General features: G+C 45.4%; 1 protein-coding gene across 4 annotated transcripts in view; it reads left to right on the top strand.

Annotated features, from left to right (window-relative positions):
- Nucleotides 1-26,783, top strand: part of TANC2 (tetratricopeptide repeat, ankyrin repeat and coiled-coil containing 2) — a 3,436,361-nt gene that overhangs the window by 595,165 nt on the left and 2,814,413 nt on the right. For all 4 annotated transcript variants that reach the window (XM_069634135.1, XM_069634134.1, XM_069634133.1 and 1 more), the window contains exon 3: nt 13,561-13,662. The gene's annotated coding sequence lies outside the window, so the exon portion shown is untranslated. The remainder of the gene's footprint in view (nt 1-13,560; nt 13,663-26,783) is intronic.

Genomic DNA, 26,783 nt, shown 5'->3' with positions numbered 1-26,783 from the left:
TATCATCCTTATAATATCAGTGAAGCAGCCCTAATATCAGCACAAGGTAGCCAATAATCACTTTTTGCATGTTTTTGCTGATTTAACGACACCATCCAGTCCCAAGTCAGGGAAGTTGACCAGTTATCATTGTAATTTGCACGATAATGGCAGTGTGAATCACACAATATACTGGCTGGCGTCAATATTCTCGTACATTTATCATCGCTGGGACCGCACCCGTTCCTACCAACTGAGTGGGCAGCAATGTCCAGGCATTCAAGGCAGAGATACACTGGCACAAAGGAGGGTGTAGACCTGCGTCACTTCACTTTTCAACTGGAACCATCATCCTGGGAAAGCAAAATGCAATCGCAAGATCCACGAGTAGGGGGTGGGGTACAATCACATTATGAGAGATGATGGTAGAATTTAAACCTAATCACGTGACAGTATCTTGGCAGATCAAATATATTAGGACCTGGGTGGAGTTTTGCAGGTCAGGCTTCTCTGATCGTAGCAGGTAAGCTTGTCTGGCTAACAAGAGAGTTGATGCAATGGAGAATTACCTTTCTAAAATGTCAAAAAAATTGAGAAGCTGGAAAACTTTAAAGGATTTAAATGACAGTGCTGAATACTTGGAGGGAAATCTGGTGAGCATTCACTGTATGAGGCCTGGTGTGATTCAATTGTGGACGTCATAGAAACAGACTGGCGCAAGGAGAGGGCATGAATTTGGGTCAGCTCCACTGCTACCGTCCACCTCGGGTATGACATACTTTGGATTGCTTCGTGGCTGAGACAGGAAACAGCCCACTCTTGACAAGGCCAGGGCACTGGCCTTTTCCCAGTAGGTACATAAGCGAGTTCCAAACCTTCTCGGAAGAATAGTCGTTTGTTTTTTCATAGCGACAAAGTGCTGATGGGTATCCATCCTTCCTTTTCACCAAAAGTATAGTGAAAGTTTCATATAAACCAGGAGATATCCTCTTGGTTTTAATTTCCGTAAGGCCTTGGAAATTCTGTTTAGACAGGTCAAAGGAATTCAGGAACTCCTTTTGACGCTTTGTGACTTTTGGTGATCCCGGTTAAGGTTCTCAGGCATCCAAGGCCTCTATCCCAAGATGGGTTGTCTCGTGCATCCTGAGGAGCTACTTGATCAAAGGATTAGGTGATGAATCGGGACCATACGCCCCTTCTCCCCAATGGGAGCTGCCCCTTTTGAGGCTAGACGTGAGCCTGCTACTCAAGACCCACCCTAGGGGTCTGAACCCTAGGGGTCTGGGCAAGTGGGATCTACTGGAAGTGAGCAAGAGTTCCTATTTTCTTAGCGGAATTCCTAGTCCAAACCACCATGTCTGCATATATAGATGTGGAAAAGATTTTAATATCTGCTGCAATTAGCTGTTGCTTTCTTTCTCCTGAGGCTGCATTATCTGCACCACGTGGTGCATCTACATACTTGGAGCCGGCAGGGGACCTTCTCCAACATGGCCGCCCTGCGCAGCATCCTAATCAGCTGATCTGCTGCCTGGGGCTCGTAGGAGGCCTGCTGTGATTGGCTGGCTGCTGTAACTTCCTCCTTGCAGGGAACAGAGCCGGCAGGCAATCGCTGGCCCCCTCAAGGGCTGTGCATATAAAAGCCTGCTTACTTTGGGAGAGCCTCTTGCTTTCTTTCTCCTGATGGTGCATTATCTGCACCACAAGGTGCATCTACATACTTGGAGCCGGCAGGGGACCTTCTCCAACATGGCCGCTCCGTGCGGCATCCTAACCAGCTGATCTGCCCGGGGCTCATAGATGAGGCCTGCTGTGATTGGCTGGCTGCTGCAACTTCCTCCTTTCCAGGAATGGAGCCAGCAGGCGATCACCGGACCGCTCAAAGGGCCACCTGAAAGGGTCTCTCCCTGTCCGGGCCTGGTAGGCCTGCACGATCACATCACCGCAGCGAAGTGCAGATTGATTCACCTGGTAAGCATCACTTGCATTTGCGATCAAAGCCTCACTGGTCACGCTTACAGTGTTTTCTGCCCCCCTTTTGCACTCTCTGTGCCGGTTTCTCGCCTAGCACTACGCATGCGACCCACCTTCACCACTGTCCACTTCTACATTTAACTTTGTCCCTGGACCTATGGCCAATCCTTCCTAGACTCTGCCTGCACTTGGAGATACTGTCCTGAATTAACTCTTTCTGGACGCCCTTCTGAACACTGATCCTTTGGTCTCCATTCCTTACTGCATTCCTGATGTTCAGTCTGCCACATGATTCTGTTTAGTTTTGAATTATGTTGCTACAGCTGCTACTAAAAATGTGCCCCCTAAACTCCCTAGTAATAATGATATCTGCAGTGATCTCTGCTTCTGGCCTAACTTTGACCTCTGTCTCTGTATAACTGCTGTGAGACTTATCTTCTGTTTCTGACCTCTACTCCCCACTGCTTTCAAACTCAGAAATGCCTTCTTTGCACCCTCCACTCTGTACTGCATTTGTGTTATCTGTCATTTTCAAATTTTGGTGTACCTTACATCTGTGCGCCCTCCATTTTATACTGCGTTTGTGTGCTCTTGGGGTAATTTCTAATTTTGGTTTGCCTTACATCTGTGCACCCTTCCTGCCTCCCCCGCCTGCTAGACCATCTGACCATGATCTGGAAAACCCAGGAGTGGGTAAAACAAGTCCACAATCGTTCAAGCCTCAGCGCTGTGAAACCACCACAGTAGTTGGACACACACACACACACACACACACCAACCTTTTTCGGCTGCTAGGCTGCCTGGTAAGTTTGTGTTTGTGCCGTGCAGTCTATACTTCTATCCTCTATCCTTGCCTCTTCTCCACCTCTATGGCACACTCCATCTCCCCTATCTATTCTAACTGCTATGCTATCACCTATCCTCCCTCTCTGACGAAGTCTGTAAGAAATGTTTTTTAAAAAAAGGCTTTGCGACCACTAACCCTGGTCTACCTATCGCAGACGCCTATGGCAGTGCAACTTCCAGACAGATTGTTACTGATATCCTCTCTTCTGTCCCCTCTCCAGATCTATGAACTCCTCATCTGATCTTCACTCCCTCTCCTTTCTCGTCCTCGCCCATTAATGGTGGCACTAGATGGGAAGTACTCTTGGCAGACCTCTCATCATCCAGGTGTATCATTTATGTCTATCGCAATGGCACTATCATGGCTCAGGGTCCTCAACCCAACCTCCTACTGTTTGACCGGCACCTGCTGACCCTCATCAACGTTCTTCTTTCGCCTGCTACTCCTCCTTCCTAACTCTCTGCCCCTCCTCTTCCATCATCCGGTGTACCACGCCCATGTACCCCTCCTCGGAAAATCTGTAAGGCGGAGACCTGCTTCATCGAGCCACTCTTAATACTCGTTCTGCTATCAAACACTCTGCCGACATCTGCCTCCTTCTCAAATACCTTGACCCCGACATCCTCGCTCAGTCCCTGCTTTTGACTCCCTCCTCCCTGATGGCTACAAGATCACATCCCAGCCTCGTCCCAACCGATCTGGCAGTGGAGTAGCCTTGATCTTCCTTAAGTGGGTCCCTTCATCTCTCAGACACACCCAGCCTTACTCCACTTTTCGAAAGCCTGGTCTGCAAACGAGGTGTCTCTCCTACCTCCTCTTTTACCATAGCCATCATCTACAGGTCCCATGGACCTAGCACCCTCTTCTTATCGGAATGGGATGATTCCTCCTCCTCCTCTCTCCTGCCTTCGACCTCCAAACTCCTTCTCCTTGGTGATGTCAATATCCATCTTGATTCTACCACCTCTGCCTCCACTCTCTTCCTTGACCTCTGAACCTCTCTCTCCCTTACTATTCTCCCTTCTGGCTCCACCCGCTATGCTGGTCACACTCTTGATGCTATCATTCAGGCTTACCTTAAGCTCACCATACCTCTCTCCACTCCTCCTTCCTTGTCTGACCACTCTCTCTCTTCCCACTAGGGACCTCTCGGTCCCCTGACCAAGCCTCCCCCAGTGCTGCCTGAAGTCAGTGTGACTGTTACATTGACACCACTCTCGACAATCTTCATCTCGCTATCACTAACACTCTTGACATTCTTGCCACTGTCATGAGGATCCGCCTGAAACCTGCCACCAAGCGTAACAGTTGATACAACACCGATTTTGCTGCTTTTAAACGTGAGTGCAGAGCGGCAGTGGCAGACCACAAGCTCATCCTCTGATAAATGTGCCTGTAATGCAGTGGCCATCCACTTCACTGCTAAAACTCAGGACATCCTGCTTCCTCTCACATCCTCCCTCCCACAACTCCTCCTTGTATTCCCACGCCTCCCCTTACCGCTACACCGCCTGCCTGCACTCTCTCCTCCTTATCTCCTGTCACATTGAATGTAGTCACTAGAGTATTCCGCTCTTTGAAGGTCTCACCCTAACAGTTCTAACCACTTTCATGCATCTGGCTCTTTCCAATCCTCTCTCAAGCATTCCCTTCTGCACCCTCTTCTAAAAAAAAAAGCAATCAGCTGACCCCTCTTATCTGGCCAGCTTCTGTCCTATCTCGATCACCCACTTTCTTGGGAAACTCTTGTAGAAGTTGGTTTTCCCCCAGCTGACCCAACACACAGAGCTGATTGGTTGCTTACATGATGATTGATCTGGATTCTGAGCATCCAGAGGCATGGAAACTGCTCTCCAGAACACCCACGAAGAATTGCTTTCAAATCTTTTCTCTAGCTCTCCCGCTGTTCTCATTCTCCTTGACCTCTCTTCGGCCTTCAACACTGTTAACCACTCCATCCTCATAAAGCGGCTCCACGATACACTTGGTATCTCAGGCGGGGAACGGTAGTGGTTGACCTCCTTCCTCACGACCATCCCTCCCGGATGACCCTTGGCTCCACATTATCCTCCTCTACCTCTTGATCTACCTGCGGTGTCCCCCAGGGCTCTATCCTCTCACCTTGGTTTTCCAACATCTACCTTACTTGTCTTGCTCGCATAATCTTCTCCTTCTCACCTCATTTCCAGTGTTATGCATAGGACACTCAACTCTTCTTCAAACTCCCTTCTTCCTCTCTTCCCACCTCCTCTGTCATCCCTGACTGCTTATCCACCATCCTGTCTTGGCGTACCTCCAACAATCTTTGACTGACTGAAAGCCTTCCTATAGGGACACCTGTCCCTTGCTTCCCCCACTACACTCGGGCCCCCTTCTATGGGCTCTCCTCTGCCTCCTTCTTCTGAAGCTAAAAATGTTGATCTTCGGCTCCTCTTTCCTTCACTCCTTATATCTTGGACCTTGCCAAGAAGGCTCACTTCCAACTTCACCTCCTAAAAGGCATTCTCCCTTTCCTCACCTTTCACCAGAAGCTCAATGTCTCTCGGGCTCTGGTACTCTGCAGGCTGGACTACTGCAACAGCCTCTTCCTTAATCTACCTTCTTCCTCTCTCTGCCCCTTCAACTAATCCAGAATAGAGCTGCGCAACTTATCCTTGGCCTCAAGCCCAAGGACCGTACCTCACCAGCCCTAAAATCCCTCTACTGGCTAATGTTTGCTGCAAGGATCAAGCTCAAATCCCTCTGCATCATCCACAAGGCTGCCTGGGGCCACGCTATCTGCAACCGTCTCTCACTAAATACTCTCCAGCTAGACCCCTTCGATCACATTGCCCCAACTCTCTGCTGGTGAAGCGTTTCTCCAAGCAGAGAGCTGGTGGCAGATCTCTCTCCTCAGCTAGCTCCCTCCCTTTCTTTGGAACATCCCTCTCTGTCTCGAACCGGAACTCCTCAAGTTCTGCAAACTTCTCAAGACGCTCCTCCTCCTTCCCTCTCTCCCTTCCGTGCTAACTCCCATCAGTAGTTGAGATTGGCAGCCAGATACCTTCTGAGTCCTGGCCTTCTTCATCAGCCCCCCTTTGCATGTGCCTTCTGGCCCTCACCAGCCTGTGGCGCGGTCCCAAGCCTGCACTTATTGGTTTGGTGGCTGGCACCCCCCCACGGGCTTTCACCGCCCTTGCCCCTTGGTACTTCCCCCCCCCCTCTGTAATCCCCCACTCTCCCCCAGGTGGCCCCCTTCCACTTACCCCCACCCGTTTTTCTTCCTCCTCCTCTGCACTTGTGCATTCCGAATGCCACAAGCCCTAGAAGGGCCGTTACTGTCTTATTCTATTTCATTGTCATTTACTGTATTGTCATGATTGCTCCCTTGTTCCCTTTCCTTCATGCCTTGTGGCGCTTTAAAACAACTATTCTAACTGTATAAGCGCCTTATAAGTGACCAATAAAATAAAATTAACATAAATTACTATATTCCACAAGTATCCTTCTGTAGATGTATTGGCAACAGGCAATGCTGAACACAGCCTGAACAACATGGTCAGCGAAGGACACTTTTCTGTTTATTCTTGTGACGTGTATACAAGTGGAAACTCCTACTGAGGAAGAACCACTGCTATGAAGAAGCGAGCCTCTGCATCCTTGACTCCCTGGAGTGGTGGAGCCATGCGGGGCTGCAAAGCCAGTGCCACCGAGGAGGGAGACCAAACAGTGAGCTGAACACCCGAGGGTTGGTATTTTACCCATTCGAGGAACCAAGGTCGAGTGGCAGCAGAGATGGGACGAACTTGGTCTCCTCAGGTGGCGCAACCACAAATGAGTTGTAGTGGGTCGGTAACGGACCCCAAGACCAGATCGAAAGAGGAGCCAGAGTCCCCAGGCTCCACACATGTCGGACCATAGCTTCAGAGACAAGTAGCCACAGGGAAAGCTGACATGGTTAGAAGAGCCTGAAAACCCTGACTGACAGCATACAAGGTACGAATATTGTGTCTAGCGGCTTTAGAAGCTTTCAAGATTACAGGAGTCATAGAAACCTGAATGTGCAAATACTCTCTAAAAGGCGGATTGATAAAAATAGGAACATTGTGAATAACCGCTGGGAAAGCTATCAAGATTACGGGAGCCTGACAAACCTGAGTGTGAAACTACCCCATGAAAGGAGGTTGAGAAATACATATGAACACTTTGAACTAAGGCTCAGAAAGCAAAAGAAGATATAGAACTCTGATAGGACACAGTGGACAGCCACCCTGTCTGAAACAATGTGGGTAAAAGAAATAACCTGTATAAGGATAACAGGACTTTGGGGAAAAACCCAACGCATCAAAGTGTTTTTTTTTTTGTTTACATGAAATCCTGGAGGAATGAAAATGTTCACAAGAGAATGTTTTCTTGAACAGGAGCAAGTGAAACCCTAACTTGATACAAAGACTGGGAATAATATCCTGTGGTGGAAAAGGAACTTTGAAATCCAAGAACAAATCAAATATAAATTGGGCCAGGCAGACTCCCTGTTGAGGCTATTGTACAAAGCCTGATTAGGCCAGTTAGTTGGATAGGATTCGGACCGAAGAACTTCATTTTGGACTTTAAAGCACACCCTTAGATTTCGTTTTTTTAGGTAGGGAACTTCCCTCATAGTGATGGGGCTATTTAGGCATTTTGATTCTTTTATTTAAAAAAAAAAAAAAACCTTTTGAGAATGACCTCGAAATGTCTGAGTCCTCCTTCTGTCCATCACAATTATCATAACTGAAAGGGCACCACGACCACCTGGTGAGATCGGAAGCCTCTTTGGTTGCTTTCAAAAGACATGTCCCATGGGACTCAATTGCCAAAACACCAACCTGTGCTTCCTCTTTTTCTTTTTGCAGACACGTTTGTCTGGTTGTGAGCTAGAGGGAAAATGCATAGCTCTGACAAGCGGTCCTGAAACACTTTTTCCGCTAAGAGTGGAAATAAGTCTATCAACCCCGATGTTAAGGAGAGCTTTGCAATCTTCCCAAAACTATGGAGGAAAGGGATTGGGGCATAGTAGTAAGGAAAAGTTCTGGTAGTGACTACTGTACTCCGAGTGCAGAGTCGTCTTTTCTCCATACGCCACCCACCTTCCCCTTTAAATGTCACATACCTATCAGTTAGAGACTGACCATGGCGGTTGGAAAAGATCTGAAGTGTCCGGCTGGGCCAAGGCAGTACGTTTTCTTGGCCCTGCTTAAAAACAAAAAAAGGACAAGAAATTATTTGATGCTACAAAATATATTCCAGTCCCATCCAAAAGGACATAATGTCCCGAAAGCATGGAAATGATCTCTGGACTTGGAGCAGAATAGTCACTACGGTAAGTAACTTTGCCTTCTTTGTACAGATCCGGAGATGCCGATGCAATTTGTAGAATCTATGCAAGCTTCCAAGTCTTGCCCACATATGTTTTGTAGGATGTTTTAATCAGGCGACATCTAATTCATGGGAAATTTCCACCCCCCCCAAACCAGGTATGCACACTTTTCCTTTAATATAGTTGGTTTTATGAATCATGAATTTTATTAATTTAACAGCATGAGTCCCTGACAGCCTCCTCCCCTTTCTGGACAAAAAACACCCAGGGTTGTACAGAATGTTGGCTTGTTAACAAAATAAATATAGAAATAATAATAGAAATAGTTGAATCGGTTTAAAGATAAACAAGTTATGCTTCCATGAAATTTTAATGCAATGATGAAAAATAATCAACACACTATTCCCTCAGTTTTCAAAGCTATAGTTCTAGAAATAGTCTTTTGTGAAACACACATCACCATTATGTGTTTTGTTTATCCTGGGCGCACATGCACCTTTGATTAAAAATGCATGAGGAGAATCCAGGATAAGATTTTCATTTGTTTAAAAAAAATAAAAACATTTTTTTTAAAACATTCCTGCCTGTCCAATTCTCTCTACTTCCACTTTATTCTGAATAGATGCATCCTCTTATTCGGTAGACATGTCCGAATTCCAATAGCATTCTAAAACTCAATTGCAGCAAACTACTGGACCTTCCTGCATTTAAATGCCTTGTAGAAAGAAAAATGTTTGTTCAACGTTTATGTAGGCTATGTTCCCTTCAGTGATGTTTCTATTTAATTACTGTGTACAAGCATACCTTTCTCACTTTCATAGCGAATAATCACCTTCTCCCTTTTGTCTTGTGCAACTCAGAATTAATAACCGTATGCTGCTTGATGGCACAACCAGGAAGTAACTTCCATTACTTTGTATAGGTATGCACACATTGAGATGTCCTTCACACTATTCTGTGCTTGTCCATTGCACCAAATAGAAAGCAAAGGGATCTGCCTGTATAGAAACCATAGGATCTATTTAATCAAATCTATAATTCCAGAAGCACATACATTTATGAAATATTTACTTATTTCCCAGGATGTACAGTCAATTTATATACCCCCGCCCCTCAGTTCTTGCAAATAACAGGACCAGGTCTTAATCTAATTCCCTTTATAGTATTGATCCTCTCAGGATTATGTCCCCTTTATGTTAAACTCACATATGAATTTCTTTTGGCTGTTTCACAAGCAGGTGGGCACCCTCTTATAGACTGGTTCAATTATCACCTTTAGGAACAGGTGGGCATCAGTCAGCAAGATGGGATCAGCTGTCCTCCACAGTCTGTCAGTTATTCTTTCCACTGAAGAAGGCTTGGGACATTAACTCCTACTAGGCCTCACTTACAGGACTCTAGTAATGATCCAAAGAGTTCCAAACGGAGAGCAATTTATTCCTTCTCCTTCCTGTTATCAATTCTCCTTCTACCTCTCCATCAGTTAGTCAGTGAGCGAGTGAGTTCCCCCCTCCGCCCCCCCCAGTGACTGTGTGTTGGACAAACCCCCTCCCTTTTGTGGTGTGTATAATGTCTTCAATTTAATTCAGCTAGCAAACAGATTCCACAAATATTTACCATGCTTTTACACACTTAGGTTGTGAGAACTTCCCAGTCAAACTGTACAAATATTCCAAAACCTAATTCGGCAATAGTACATCAGGTCAGTAGAAAAATAAACATTTTAATTCATATCAACATAAAAAAATCAAATGGAAAATGGTCAAACAATATAAAACAATACACAAAGAAATTGTTGTATCCAAAACAAAAACAAACATGTCCAAATGATGTTTAAACACATACAACAAAAGTATAATCTGTATTTTTTTTCTTGTTGGTCGTTTGGTGAGGTTAGTACCACAGGTGAGGGGCTGGTACCATATCAATGTACATGTATTGGCCCTCTCTATTTAGTGTAAATTTAATTCATCAATGTATGTGATTGGACAGAGTTCTGAAAGTGACATCTCAGTAGACCTACCCCTTTATAATCATTGGGCTTATTAATGAAAGGGGCAGTCTGATGGAAGTAACTTCTACACCCAGTTTCCCTCTAATCTCATGTGATGTCATCTCTGAGAATGTTTGCATTAAACATTGTAACATTCTGAAATAGTAAATTTCACATATAGGACCACTTTACTTATCGGTCCACCAAATTTCTCTCTCTAACTATTTGTCGGATCATGATGAAAACTACATTGTTTGATTTGTGTCAATGATTTACAGATTCTTCCATTTAACCCACTTATACAATTATTTGCTAATTAATTCCATCTCAAAGTAACGGGCTCATCACTGCAAATACTAGGACATATATATCACTGGTGTGCACTTTTTCTGTACAACAAAATGAATATTCGCTTAATTTGCATAATGAAAAGGACCTCACAAAGATTTCATTTTTATACCACCCAATAGAGCATTTGAAGTTGAAAATGTTGATCTTGCTGTGTTTCTGTTCCAGAACTTTGAGCGAAATAGTGAATCCCACTAACATTCAAAAGGCATTTCTTTTCCTAATACAAAATTATACATTGCATCTGCAATTGGGTCTGTCAATAATGCAGGTCTGATGTCTTTAGTCCTTTAGCTGTTAGTTCAGGGATGCTGGTATTTATAGCTTCATAGACCTGGCAGTAGTAGGGACTTTAGTAGTTTGAAGTTCTTAAGGTTTCCACGGCCTGGCGAATCTTAGACAAAATAGTCTGTTTTTCCAAGTGTCAAGAATCCTTTCCTCATGAAGGCCTGGGAGATTGAAATAGCAGATTGGAGATAACCGATCCACTGGTCAGGGTAAATTCCTGTTATTTAAAATAAAAATAGAACATTTAAATCCACCACACATAGATGCACACCCATAAATACGTCCCCTTAGAATTAATAGTACGTTCAGCCATTCAGTAACTAGTTCCAGAGACCGTCATTATCTTTGTGGCTCAACCTCAAATAAAATCCAATTCCTGATGAGGGCAAGGCATATCCATTCTGTTATTGTATTACTTGGGGGTTAGTGGATTGAACATAATATCAGATGTCAGAGTTAAGTGCTTGTTTCATTTAATTGGGTCCCATTCACAATTTCAGATCTTAAATATAAATGTTCCTGTTCGCCTCGATTTTCCATTTTCATAACAGAGGTTTATCCACTGTATTGGCTTATCAAACTCCTTTCAAAGGTCTACATTTTTCAACATCTGTAGGTTTCTGAATCCTAACTCTTAATTTCTGTCAAGTAAAATAGAACAAACAGCAGCAGAAAATGCAAATTCACTTTCTTTCTGTGACTTTAAATTGATGTTCTTTTTCTACTAAGATTAAGCAATTCCCCATTTTAACAAAAGTTGCCGAATTCTTTCTGTTTCTTTGAAATCATCATCTCTGGCCTTGTCACTACATTGGAGTTTTAGGGGCATGTTTTGCTTGCTAGTGTATTTGAAAATTCTGTATTTAGTTAACATGTTTGTTTTAAGGTGGCGCCTTGCTCTGCATCTTCTCTACGAGTTAGTTTTCCCTACAATTGCTGGCTGCACCTTCTTGATACCTGACTTGATCATTATGACTGGCTTATCTTAGCTAGGTCAGGATTAATATTCATACATCCTGAAATGCCTCTTTTGACATGATTTAGTTTACTATCTGATATGCAAGAAATAAAGATTTCGAGCTGCACGTTACTAGCCAGGCAAGAAATGTCACTTGGCCCCTCTGTTATGCATATTCACACAGCACAACGTTTCTTATTCTGAAAGATCCCTAGCCAATGAGTCATACCAAGTACATATTTGAGGTCTGTAATGAGTACATTAATTTTGGTGTCACTGAAAACATTAGTTATATAATAACAATGTGCAATTAAGTAATCAGACTAGACGAGATAAGTTGGGATCTGAGTATTAATTGATGGCAAACACTAAACTGAATCTTATTTGATTTGAAACACTCAGCAGAAAAAATTAAAATGCTAACTATGCCCTTAGACATGGGATCAATGTGTTGTGGATGCAGAAGACACATAGACTGCCCACACATGTCGATAATCTTGCTAAAACATGCTCTTCACCAGGTTCACAGGTTCTTCACCTCTTATTCCAATTATGCATAAGGTATTGCTGTCCTAACACAAGGCACAAAACCTCACCCATGTGGGAGCAGACACTGATGAAAGGGGTATATTTGCAATGTTTTGTGGGAACTGTTGACGAGCATCAAATAATCCTGAATGTCTGTGCTCTGTGTGGACTCTCCTGAGATTTATGAAGGTGTTGGTTGTTTACAGACCAGCTGCCTGGATGCCATAACAGTTTGCATTGGGATTTTCCATACCATATGGGATGTGAGAGCTGATAGCTCACACCACTCTATCAAACATATAACAAAGTCTTCCCAAGCAGTTAAGGGTATCTTATTCTTCCATGATCTTCTTGATGTAGGGAGGTGTTCACACCCAATTTCTATAGAGAGTCCACACACTACTATGGGGAATATGATTATGTCCTCTACAGCAGTTTCCTTGGTGGAAGAATGCACCATTTTGGCAGGAACGCGAAGTCCATCATCCATTTAAAAAGTCCATGGGGCTTCTTGGCATGGGAAAGTGTGGTAGACAATTGAGATTGAAACAACAGTCGGTAACAGACCTGTTATTCAGAAAGGAAATCGGAAGCAATGAAAGATTGTTTGACCAATAATGATGGAACAGTATTGTCCATAGGCATCTTAAGTGAAACTTTTAAATTGCATATGTTGGGGTGCTTTCATCTCAAAGGAAGCAGGTTTACTAAGGTGTAAGCAGCAGGCTGTCTGCACTTGAAGCCCACATCGGAAAAATAGAGTGCAGCTACTGACCATGAAATATGGACACAAATGAATCAATAGTATTCTCAGCAGTCTGAAACGATATACATGTATCGAGTAATAAAATTGTGGCAAAAATGTCACTGGTAAAAAAAATCGCTGCAAAAATGCTGTGGTTTGACCCGGTAAAGGTGTACCCCATTATACCATTTAAGGGGAGCGGGGATTGCGGCGGTGTCACCTGCTCCCCTTAAATAGTATAATGGGTCCGGCGGTTGCGGGATGTCCTCCGCATCCTTTACATGATTGTGGCGGCAAAACCACTGCATTTTTGCTGCGATATTTTGTACGCACATCTATTTCTGCTGCGATTTTAAGACATGGAACTGATATACATTGGTTGCTGTTGCTTTATGGTATGGGGAACTTAAGAGGCAAGGAGATCATTAACCTTTTTAGTTAATAATAATGAAGGGGCATGAGCTACAGATCATGTTCAGATTAATGATGCTTTTGAGCATTTCTATTGAAAATTCTACTCTTTGAATTGAATGCTCTAATACTGATTTGTCTTCTTACCCAGACTGATGCAATATACCTCCTCTGGACTTAGAAGCTGTCGCTTATCTTGAAGCTCCAATCAATCTGGCTGTGATACGTAAAGATATTGAGGACCTTTCCAGTGGTAAGTCCCCAGGCCCTTATGGTGTCTCTGCAAGGAATATTTTGTCGAGCTGACATCTTATATTCAGCAGTATAAGAGGAAGCTTTTACCAGTGGACTCTTACCTCTTACATTAAATGTGGTCAACATAATAGTTATTTAAGCTGGATAAACTTCCAGGGAATTGCAGAGCTTATTGTCCACTCTTCATGCACAACATGGATTACAAAATACTGCCTAAAATACTTCCCATTGACTGCTTTCTTAGATTATTTGCCATATACACCCATGTCAATCTGGGTTTGTACCAGGGCTATCCACTGAACTCTATATATACTATGCACAGGGTGCAACAATTCAAGTTGCAAGCTACTAGCCAGCCACAAAAAAGTATTTTGCCACCTCAATTCTATACAAATGCACAGCACGCCATTTCCTGCTCACGCAGAGTCAAATATCACTAGCCAATGGCAAGTGGCAAGTGCACATTTTGCACCGTGCTTTGCACGTTTGTTACAATATCTGCTTTAGATACATATCAGAACATAGTTGTGCCTTTGTTGGATGCTGGAAAAGCTTTCGATTCAGTCGAGTGCAACTTTGCATGGATACGCTTTAGACAAGGGCTTATATTATTTGGTGGAAAAAACTACTATATAAAGCCACTAAGGCCACAACAATTACAAACTTTCAAATCTTCTGAAAGTTTCACCTGACACGAGGTACGAGGTATGCTTAATCTCTCTGATATTATTTGCATGGGCAATTGAACCTATAGAAATATTTTTCAGAAACATCTACACCAGAGTCTCTGCATTGCACATGGTTGATCCCGTTAAATCAGGATGCTATGGCTCTCATTTCGGATCTGCAAAGCCGCTTGACCCCAATTGTTGCATATATAGTTCTGTTGTCATTTTAACCATGCCATACCATTATAAACAATATGCCTTGCTACCCATTCATTTTAACAACACCAAGTTAATTCCTTTGGCACCAATGACTTACCTCTTGCCCAGGGTTTGAGATTAAGATTCTATGAGCAGGAGCTAAAACCAACTCAGTGTCTGGCATTGCACAGTAGACGGGAGATAACGCTGAGGATCCAGGAGCGAGTACACCATGCAATGCAACTTCTACAGGAGAGGCAAAGTTGAACCGTTTGCATATTATGTATGATTCTTTATGTTGATATGTGTGTTAGATGTGTCCTAATTCTTCTTTATTCACATTCTCAAATACGTGAAGTTAATGTCACAAATGTATGTTTATAAGGCACCAATTTGCCTGGGCAGCCAAACCTAGCTCCTGCTAGCTGTTCGTTGGTTTCAATCTAACCAGTCTCTCCTAGGCTATAAGCAGCTAATTAGCTTCCAGCAATTTCGAAACCTGTTAATATTAAACATTTTAATTGATGCCCAGGTGCACATAAATACTTGGTTGCTAAAAGAAGTGTGGATGTTGATTTTGTATATATGCTCACATTTACCTCCCACTGTTAACACACTTTGAGCAGAAGCTTTACCGATTAATTGCACTTCCTCTATAATTAGCATGGTTAAAATGATTATACTTTTGTGCTGGGTATACTTGTTTCAGGCAGACCCGATCTTTCTTTCACCCAAATATTTCGTGCAATGGAGAACTCTTCGCTCTAAGCTAGTGTGCTGTGGCAAACCTCTGAAACTTGGGAATTCATCATCAAACCACATTCACTGTGGGGTTTGGCCATCATGGATTGTCATGGCTACTACCCGGTCTCCTAAGCACATTTCATGTTGCGCTTGTTTCGATTGGCGATTGCTTTCGCAAACATGTTGGTTGAGCACATGCTAAGTGAACCATTTTCCCTGTTCTCATCTGTAACTTTGCAAACAGCGGGTCGGTCCATTTTGAGGCATTAATCCTGTTGCAAGCACATGCTGGACTTGGCTATTGATTAACAAGAGAGTAGTCACTGTTATCACCTCATCTTCACTTTTGGAAATCCCGAGGATTGGGAGTGACGTTCGACCCATCCATGTACAAATCTGGAACACACGGAGATAGTAACTTGGGCAAACCTCCTAACCAATGGGTAATTCCATAGATTTCTTGTTTTTGACACTGCACTCTCACTCATCCCAAAATGCAATAAATATAGGGTGAGAGCTTTATTGTAGTTACTGGCTGAATTCCCCAAGATTCCCTGCAGCTAGCAACATCATCCAAGCAATTGTTGGAGCTGACAATAAGGCTGGATCTTTGTCATCCAATAGAAGATGAACAGTGGTCTCAGATCTGTGTGCTGACATTCATTTCTATCGGCCCTAGCCTGTGCTTAACACATTTATAAATATGTGCATAAATTAAAGTACACTCCATGCAAATTTGGGATTTTAGATCCCTTTAGGAATGATACATGCTGAAAATGTAATGCCAAATTTGCTGATATTTTCCACATCTCCTGGTCATGCTGCCGGAAAATTGAATATGGGAGTAGGTGGTAAAGCATCTGTGAGAAATCATGCACTCTGTGGTACCACTGTCACCAATTGGTTGTCTTGGGTATTTCTGTAAAGGGGACTGAGATGAGCAAAAGAGGAGGGTCTTCATTCATTGGATGCAGCAATATCCCGACCCACCCTAGGTTTAATGATTGAATTAAAGATGTGGTCAACATAAATGAGTTGGAAACTGACTTTTGCCCCCTTTGAAATACAATTACGGACCCTTAAGTCATTTTGAAGCAGTTTCCCAATTATCTGGATCGTCTACAGTCTGTGGCTGAATCAATGGACAGTGTTGCTTTGGAACAGACTGGCATTGTTAATGTTGTCAGTTAAATTCCCAGAATGAGTGAGATTAACGTTAAGGTTGGGGAGGTGGGAATATCTCTGTAAATGTAAGGTCATTTCATCTTGCCAGTTTTATACTACTATATATGTCACCTGCCCGGTTCTTGTAACTGCCTAGATGGTATTTAATAACACAATGATCAGGTGGCTGAAATCACATACATTCATCATAATACCCATACATGAAGAGAAACATTATTCTGGAGTGCTTTGTGGGCCAAAAGATATTTTCCCCCCAAAGCTTTTAATGCATAAAAGTATATAATCTTCAGATTCGTTATCCAAAGCAGGACACACATTATTTACACAATTCTGTACATAATTCACAAAAGTACAGCCCAGTCATGTTGACTGGAGCTAAATATTGGTGAACATGTATCGTCCCTTACAACATCTAGGGAATTCAATCTACAAATAACATGTATATAAAGTACATCAGAGTGCACAATTGATAGTATTGATGCTACAAACTGGTGACAAAGAATAGGTAGACGACACTACTGTGTTTCGGCCAAAATCATCAGCCATTCAATAGAGCTGGCAAGTGGTTGGCCTTCATCAGGACAGAAAAAACAGTTTGAACCGCAGGTGTCCTACTGTTCTCTGTCAAAGAAATGACAAGAGACAAGTGGTGCAGAATGTACGTGGTTTCAAAATTGTTATTATATACTAGAGCATATTAATGCTTAATTTTGCGACTAACGGTGGCCATTTCAATGAAATGGGTCACTTATCTTACTGTGTGGTCAGTATTGCTATGGTATTTGCTGATAATCATGTCCAGGAGATTGTGGCCACAGATTTATGTGGTGTTTCTTGTATGCCAAAATGCCTACGGGGTAACAGGTGGAAAGGAGGAAAAAAGCCTGTAGTACTGTTAATGTACTGGTGGGTCTTTTGATCCAGAACCTACATATGTTGCGCCCGCCATATTTGTGACTGGGGGAGGGGCGAAGTAACTGAATGGAATATGTGTTACTTTAAGTGTTACTTTGTGTTTAAGTTGATACATTTTAGATTTGCAGGCACAGCAAGATAAATGTCAAAATCACTAATGAAATATGAACACAATCTAGATAGGGTGTGCTGCGGAAATGCCTAGAAGCTGGGCAGCATGGAGTTTCATAATGCACATTCTAGGAAGGGGACTTGTCATGAAAAACCCACTGCGTAGAAGACACAATAGTTATTAAACATGCATGTGCAGATATACACACATGGTGAATTTACAAATCCCTTTGAAGTATGCTCTTTTCATAAAGTGGTTAAAGTACACAGTCGGGGGTTTGCAAGGTGAATTCTGAGTATTCCGGTGAAACAGGAGGTCCTCTCAGTTGATCAAAGATCTGGGAGAAGACTCACTCTTGCCAAGCTGCAAATAAAAATATTAAAGCTAAATACTGGCAGGGGTCATTGGATTCCCCTCAGCTGTCTGCCCCCACCCACAATCTCTTCAGTGGCGGTTGCTGCCTCTTTATATGGTAAACTTATTCACCTTCTACCTCCACTTTTGCTTCTCTTTTGTCCAGGGACGATAGATATCTGAAGATCCTGGACCAAGACATTTTCTGATGCAGCATTACACTTGAGTCAAATGCTGACACACTCTTGCCTGCTGCCAGTCAACACCTCCTGCAGTAATTGCAGATTTGAGGGGATTTGTTCCTCCGACGTATTCCACATCTATGATGGGTAATCACCACAGCTGTGCTGCTTTGGAAATTTTTTCTTCGTTAATGACGTGAATACGCTGTCCTCGAGGGCCTCCGTCGAGCCGACGTCACTGGATGTTATAAGTAGAATGCACTATGCCCGTAGCCTCAGTTCCGTTTTTTCCGCGAACGTGTTCGCTTCGGAGATCTCGGCGCGCCTCGGTTCTTCTGATTTCTATCGGTTCTTCAAACTTGGTTGTTTGTGAAGATATCATGTCTTCGTCTTCTTCTACCCCGCGGTCGGGATTCAAGAAGTGTCGGGACTGCGGTTACAAGATGTCGCTTACAGACCCGCATGACGTCTGTCTCTGGTGCCTCGGTGAGGACCACACCACGGATGACTGACGATTGCCAGTCTTTAACGTCGAAGGCCTTGCGGGAGCAGAAGAAGCTATCTGTAGGTAGGGTTTCCAAACGGCGAAAGTCAAAATCCGCTGGGCTTTCGACCGACGATTCGAGGAGCGACTCTCTGCGTAAGTCCAGGAGGTCTCGGTCCCGGAGTGGTTCCCGCCATTCCTCTGCCTCTTCTGGGCACTCGCGGAAGCACCATCACAGGTCACCTTCCCCGTCCTCGTCCGAGGACTCCACCAGATGGCGGGTAGCTTGTCCTAACAAGCATTCCTCTCCTGTGGAATGGGATGCATTTCGTAAGGAAATGATGGTGATTTTTGAATCGCAGGGCTCTGTTCCGTCCGTGCTTTCAAGAGAAGCCGGCAAGGAAAGCGCTAGGGCCACCGCTCGCACACCTTCGGACTCGGGCCGTCGGCGCGTTCATCGGGAGCCATCGAGGTCCCGATCGGACAAGGTAAATCGCTCTAGCCATGCCCGCTCCAGGTCCTGGTCCTCGACGCCTTCGAGACCTTTGGAACCTATGAGGTCTCCTAAGAAGACGTTGATGCCATCGGCGCCATGTCCGTCGAGGGACTCTCTCGAGGCTCCGCCTCCGAGGAAGTCGTCGACGCCATCGGCGCAGAGGCCGTCAAAGGACACGCTCGGGGCACCACCCTCGAGGCCTGTGTCGAAGCCCTTGACGCCTTTTGTGGAGGCTTTACCGGAGGCACCCCGTGCATCGGTGGAAACTCCGAGGAAGGCCCTGAAGAAGTCAGTGAGGCCTGTATTTGAACCTTTTTCTGTGCTTTCATCCAGGGATTTATTCCAGCCTCTGGATTACATCTCTGAGGTGGATGAAGGGTCTGATGAAGGTTTGGTTCCTGATGAGGTTCCTGACGAACTCTAGTCTGGTCATAGCCAGTTGGAAGACCTGTGTCAATCTTTGCATGACGCCAGTGGTCTGGACACCTCTCCAGAGGTTGAATTCGGTAGGCCTGAGCCTGGCACGCACGCCGAGTCTTCATACCAGCGTCTCATGTCGATGGTGACTGAGTATTTGGGGTGGTCTGCGCCACCAGTGGATTTTCAGCAGGATGACCTGACAGATATCCTTGACCAAGGTCCACCCACTGACCTGGTGCTGCCATTTCATATGGCTTTACAGAGAAGGGCAGCAGCGGCTTGGACTGCTCCGGAGAGTCTCCCGGCAGTGAGCAAGTTCTTGCCAAAAATATACTGTCCAGCCAGTAGCGACCCCTGCTACTTGACGACGCACCCCACTCCGGAGAGTTTGGTGGTGCAGGCGGCTACGGCCCCGGCAAAGCAGGCGTCGTACTCTACCATCCCTCCTGATAGGGACGATAAACGTTTTGATGGCTGGGCGAAGAAAGTGTTTTCTTCAGGGGGTATGGCTTTACAGGCAGCCAGCTCCGTGTGTGCCTTAGCGCGTTTCACTCACACTCTGTGGAATTGTGTGTCTTTGGCGGCTGAACATATTCCCGAAGGGGAGGAACGGGATGGTTTTCTTACCCTCGTTCAGGATGGCAAGGATGTCATGTGTGAATCCGTTCAGTTGGGTCTGGACATGGCAGACTGTGTCAGCTGGTCCATGGCGGCGAGCACCGTGATGCGCAGATTTGCATGGTTGAGGAAGTCGGGGTTTGCTCCTGACGTACAAGCCCGGCTTCTCAACATGCCCTTTGATGGTGTACATCTTTTTGGCAGCAAGGCTGACGAGCGCCTTGAGAGGTTGCAGACGTCCAAAGCTGCAGCAAAGTCATTGAGTGCTGCAGTCCGCCAACCTCTGCCTTTTCGTCCTTGGTGACAGCAATGGAGGGGAGGTTCCTTTCGATAGTACTCGTCTTTTGGTAGATCGAGGGGAGCGGCCAGTCAAAGGGGCCAACGTAGGAGTACCAGAGGTGGAAAACAAGGTACTCGAGGTGCCAAAGCCGCTCGAGCAGTTGCCTCTTTGCCCTCAGGCACTGCCACAGCCGCTTCAGCTCAGCCATGAGGCCATGTCCCATGGTTCGCCGGTTGGGGGGAAGGCTGGCGCAGCATCTTGTAGAATGGTGTGCCATTACTTCAGATGTGTGGATTCTGGAGATCATAGCCCACGGCTACTGTCTTCCTTTCCGGCAGAGGACTCACGACAATCCACCAGGGAATCTCTCTTTGAAGAGTCCAGATCCGCTCCTTGCGCAGGAAATCAAATCCCTGCTGGAGAAAGGCGCCATAGAACTTGTGCCTGTAGCGCAGAGGAACAAGGGATGGTATTCCCCATATTTTTTGATCCCGAATAAAGACTGGGGATTGAGACCCATCATGGACTTGCGTGGTTTGAACAAGCTCCTCAGGAAGCACAAGTTCAAGATGGTTACTCTTTCTCAAGTCCTCCAAGCCCTTCAACTTGAGGACTGGTTGGTGTCTCTCGACCTCAAGGACGCTTACTTTCATGTGCCGATTCATCCCAAGCACAAGAAGTACCTGAGGTTCGCGGTTGGCGACTCGCACTTTCAGTTTCAGGTCCTGCCGTTCGGATTGACCTCCGCCCCGAGGGTCTTCACCAAGCTCATGGTGGTGGTGGCAGCGTATCTCAGGAAAGGGGGGATTCACGTCTACCCCTACCTGGACGATTGGTTGATCAGGGCGCGCTCTCCTGAACAAGTCCTGGATCATCTGTCAGTCACCTGCCACTCCCTTCACAAGCTGGGCTTCTCCCTCAACTTAAAGAAATACCACTCGACACCTACCCAGCGGCTCCAGTACATAGGAGCAGTGCTTGACACATCTCTGGGGCAGTGTTCGCCTCCCCAGGTGAGGGCTCATCACATTCTGCAGATGGTGGACAAGTTTCAACGTGGCCATAGTCTCCTGGCGTTCGAGTTCTTGAGGTTACTCGGCCTCATGGCATCCTGCATTCTTCTGGTGCCAGAGGCCAGGCTGCGGATGAGATCTTTGCAGTGGGCTCTCAAGATGCAGTGGTCGCAGGCCTCTGGCAGGATGTCGGATCCAGTTTAGGAGCCGCCCTCGGTCGCCAGGATCTTCTGTGGTGGACCGCAAAGGCAATCTGATGAAAGGGGCTCCATTCTGGCTACCCTGGCCGGAGGTGACGATCATGACGGATGCATCCCTCACGGGATGGGGAGCTCATGCAAACGAGTTGACAGTCAGCGGTCGTTGGTCTCCGTCGGAGTCCAGATTCCATATCAATCTGTTGGAGCTGAGGGCCGTCAGGCTAACCGTGAAGGCTTTTCTGCCGGCTGTGCGGGGAAAGAATGTCCTGATTCGGATGAACAATACAGTACCATGCACTACCTCAACAAAAAGGGAGGGGGCAGGGTCTCTCCCTCTGTGCAGAGAGGCGATGCAGCTCTGGTTCTGGGCGATCCAGTAGGAAATTTCGATCTCGTCAGTTCATCTGGCCGGAGACGAAAACGTGGCGGCGGATGCTCTGAGCAGGCAGAGCACGGTCTCTCATGAGTGGGAGCTGGCTCAGGAGATTCTCCTGGAAATCTTCGCCCTTTGGGGGACCCCACAAATGGATCTCTTCACCACCAGTGTCAACCAGAAGTGCAAAAGATTCTGCTCGCAGGAATTTCCTCCAAGAGGAGCCTTAAGGGACATGTTCGTAGTGGAGTGGTCCTTCCCACAGATGTACGCGTTTCCTCCAGTCCCCGTCATTCTGCAAGAGCTGTAGAGGTTACAGAGGTTCGGTTCCTGAATGATCCTCATTGCTCCGGCATGGGCCAGGAGAACGTGGTACCCGGACCTTCTCGACATGTCCATCTGCCCTCTATGCCGTCTTCCATACCGAGACGATCTGCTCTCACGGGAGGGGGGGTCAGGTTCTCCATCCAGAGATCAAGTCCCTCAACCTTCGTGCTTGGCTTCTGAAAGGTTGAGGTATAAGGATTGGGACCTCCCTGAAGACGTGATGGAGGTGTTGCTTTCGGCTAGCAGGCCCGCAACAAAGTCCCTGTATTGTTGCTGTTGGAGAAAGTTCTGCGACTGGGGCAGGGTTAAGAATGTGGATTCTTTATCATGTGCTATTCCTGTTATTCTGTCTTTTTTGCTTTCATTAGCCCACAAGGGCATGCAAGTGGGTACCATTAAAGGTTACCTGGTGGCGCTGTCCATATTTAAGCGCTCGTCTGAGGAGTGTTCTTATTTTAAGATTCCTTTTGATTTCTCAGTTTTTGAAAAGGCTCATTAATGTGTTCCCACTGTCACCTTTCCAGGTGCCCGGTTGGGATTTGAACCTGGTTCTTAAATTCCTAATGGGAGCTCCGTTTGAGCCTTTACATTCTTGTCCTTTGTGACTGTTGACCTTTAAAACTGTATTTTTAGTTGCGGTTACTTCCACTCGCAGAGTGAGTGAGTTGCAGGCACTATCCGCCAAGCCACCGTTGTTCCATATGGACAGAGTTGTCCTTAGGGTTCGTCCTTCTTTTGTTCCGAAGGTTGTATCGGAATTTCATTTAAGCCAGAAGGTCATTCTTCTGGCGTTCTATCCTCCTCTGCATCCTGGTAAGGAAGAGGAGAGGCTCCATAGGTTGGATCCTAGGAGACCGTTAAGCTTCTACATCTCACGCATGTCCCGGGTCAGAGTGGACGATCAGCTCTTCGTAGGAAATGCTGGAAGGCGTTTGGGTCAAGCTGTTACTAAGCAGACCTTGTCCAGATGGATTATCATGACCATCTTGGAATGCTACCGTCTGGCGGGTAAGGACCCTCCGGTAGGCTTGAGGGCCCATTCTACAAGGGGTGTGGTTGCCTCCACTGCGCTCCAGAGGGGTGTTTCCATTCGTAACATTTGTGAAGCAGCCACATGGGCCTCTGTACAAACTTTTGTAAAACATTACTCCCTGGACTCTTTCCATGGGCAAGACTTAGCCTTTGGTAAGGCGGGCCTCTATTCTGCAATTTGATTGGGCATTCTAAATTTCTAGATTCTTTTCCCACCTCCATAGGTTGGTACTGCTTTGGGAGTCTGTCATAGATGTGGAATACGTCGGAGGAACAAATCCCCTCGAAGAACAATTTACTTTCTTACCAGGTAATGTTCTTTCGATGGGATGTTCTGACGATGTATTCCACATCGTACCCTCCCATCCTGCCCCTCTACAGAATTTCTTATGCGATTGCAGCTTACGTTTCCGCAAGGCTTTCTATAGTCATTCTGGCAGAAGATTGGTGCCACACGTTCTGGGGAACAAACTACAACTGAGGCTACGGGCGTCGTGCGTCCTACTTATAACATCCGGTGACGTCTGCTCAACAGAGGCCCTTGAGGACAGCGTATTGACGTCATTGACGCAGGACGCAGACGCCGAAAAATGTTCCGAAGCAGCACAGCTGTGGTGATTACCTGTCATAGATGTGGAATACGTCGTCGGAACCTCCCATCGAAAGAACGTTACCAGGTAAGAAAGTAACTTGTTCTTTTGTGCTAGACTTCTCTCTAGACATGTATGTAGCTTTCAAATCAGATTTGGCTTTGTCTAGGGAAGTTGCCTAAGACCTACTTGAGCCCATCGTGCACCTGGAGTCAACCACATTTTCTCAGGACATAAAGGCACAGATTTGAGATGTTCCTTTGGCTACCACAGATTAATTCCACATGTCCCCTGATAAGGAACTTAATAATAAAAAGATGAGTTCATGGTCTTTGGCAGTCCTAACAAACACAACAAATACGTCTCTTCTCAAGACCATTGTAGGCATGACTGCAGGGCAAGGTCCTCGCGATACATCCGTGGCTACCAGGAGAGATGAGCATGTCAGCCGGATATGTTCTATGGGTGGTCAGAAGAAGGACATGAATTCTGATTAGACATTTCACTGGTATGTTTTTTAAAGAAAAGGAATAGCGTCTTTCTTACCCTATTCTACAAGGCGTCCTTACCTAATGAAACTAGCTAAGGTGCTCATCAGTCATCACTGAATGTCTATAAAGGAAACAGTGCACCATCTGACTCTAACCTCTCTGACCCTACCATTATTTTGAACAACTCAAAAATCAGGAGAATGTCTCCCTTCTTCTGAGGTTTGGGGACATATCTCTCTGCCACGTCTCAATAGATGATATTCAAATAGGCTCTAGTGATCACTTGTATCAGTTCCTACAGTTCATTTATTATAGTTTTAGACTTTTGATTCTTCTCTTGTTTTCTTCTATAAGCATTGACCCCTTTCTCCGCCTCTGGTAAACTTATCCAAGAATTATCTTTTCCATCTGGGCAATTTCCTATTTTTCTGAATAGTTCATAATTTTTTATATCCTTTGGCTGGTTATTTGGATAGGTTTTTAAAAATTCTAGCTTGTTCTCAGGTTTCGTGTTTAGAACCAGTTCTTTTATTTCAGTTACACCTTCTTAGTATGAATGTGTATGAATGGGATCATCCCCAGAATATTTCTCTTTTACTTCTCTTTTTACTGACTGTACAACACTTCTCTTCTGGTTAAGGCATTTATGAACATTCCAACAGTGATTCTCATTCACTCTTGTTCTGGTTTCTCTCTCTTGACTGTGATGAGTCTGAACAGTCCAATAATACTGGTTTTCATCCACTCCCCCAGGTCTCCTGTTATCCCTCTTACCTTCCGTTCTTAGCGCTAACGTCACCAGGGTTTTCATTTGTTGAGGATTGGCTACCTCTTCTCTTAATCTGGCATCTCATGTCCATTCGGCAGCATTTCTTCCCTCAGTTCGTCTTGGGTGGCGATCTGGTATCTCAGATATTGGCTTGTCCCGAGTTGCCAGTGTCCGAACAGTCTCTGTGTTGTGGCCACCACGGTCTTCCTGATGTTACGTCATCGGTCTCTGCTCCATCCCATTTTCTCCACTTCAGGACACCAGGCGCCCAGCTTCGTTCTTCTGGCTTTGTGGTTACCCACGGTCACATGCCAGCTACCTCTGTCTCTCGCTTCTGCAGGACTATGTGCTTCTTGCCGCTGCTTTGCTTTGAAGTCTGGATCTCCGCCCTTTTGAAACTTGCGGGTTCTTCCTTTGTTTCCCAGGCCTCCTCCCCTTTTTGTATTGACATGGCCTTCTTCATTCCAGTGGAATGGGAGTTTAAAAGGAGGTTTTCTGTTTCGTAATGACAATAACGCATATTGGCCTTCTCTTCACAGATCTTATCCTCAGAATGCTTTAAAAGTGTTATTTTGCAAGGTCCTCAAGGGAGTGCCTCTTGGGAATGGGAGTCCTTGTCCCCAAAGGTAGTGTCTTTCTCAGTGCAGTCCCACTTGCCTCAACCTCTAGTGAGGGCATTGCAGAGCGGGCTCACCCCCCTACACTCAAGGGGAGGGGGGCCCCCCCTTGGGGAGAAGAGATGAATTCCCACGATTCGTCACAATCCCCAAGTAAACATCACCACAAAAAACCCAGGCAAGATGTTAGTTTGATGCCCCCCTCTCCTCCTCGTCAACTTCACAGGTAAAGCAGCACTAAACATGCACCCTGGTCTACCAGACGCTGCTCAATGGCAGACTGTCACCTTTTAATAGGCCTAGTTCATCAGATCTAGCATCTCAAGCACTTGGAATATGTCAATTTAAGACCACGGCTTTTTGAGCTGGGCACATTAAAGGTGGACTGAAGCCTCTGGAAGTGTAACAGCCACATTTTCTGTTACGTTCTTAATCCCACAGTCTATTCAGTTATACGATCAGCGATCTGGATGCTGGAGCCAGATTGAGACCCCATAAGCTTGCCCATACATCCTTCTCTAAGTTGATATTCCTTTTGATATGGGACCTTAGTACCTGCTTTCTGAAAGTAGTGCTGTTTACAGGGTGAACTTGCTGCAGGTCAACAAGCCTAGAAGTGAGGCGAGGCAGGTGCTAAGGACAGTTGTTTGGTCTTTACCAAAGTCGGGATTGATTCACATTTGGTTGTTTACCAGTGTCTGGCTTAGTTAAAGTAAAGGTGTGAAGGCAGCTTTTTTGATCTGGGAATTCCAAACCGCCCATGCAGAAAGGAAACTTCAGTTTCTTGAGGAGCTCTTTGCCCTTCTTCCTGGATGCCAAATGTAGTCCATAAGTAAAGTCTGTCTGTTTGGAGGTAATCTGATGGTGGCAGGGAGCACACATATTCTGGAATATGTAGCATTTTTTGTTAGAGCATCATGGTCATGTTGGAAATTTTCTCCCAAAGAGAAAGGTTGAGCAAGTGCCATCTGGAAATGTTACTTTTTTTTTCTGTTTCCATGTAGTTGTTGACAGCACTGTTACATTTCTTACAGTGTTGATTCAGGGATCA

The sequence above is a fragment of the Ambystoma mexicanum genome, chromosome 13, assembly GCF_040938575.1.
Source record: "Ambystoma mexicanum isolate Mex_15411 chromosome 13, UKY_AmexF1_1, whole genome shotgun sequence".
Taxonomy (NCBI): domain Eukaryota; kingdom Metazoa; phylum Chordata; class Amphibia; order Caudata; family Ambystomatidae; genus Ambystoma; species Ambystoma mexicanum.
Note: the sequence above shows the minus strand (reverse complement) of the source record. Positions and strands in the feature narration are given on the sequence as shown.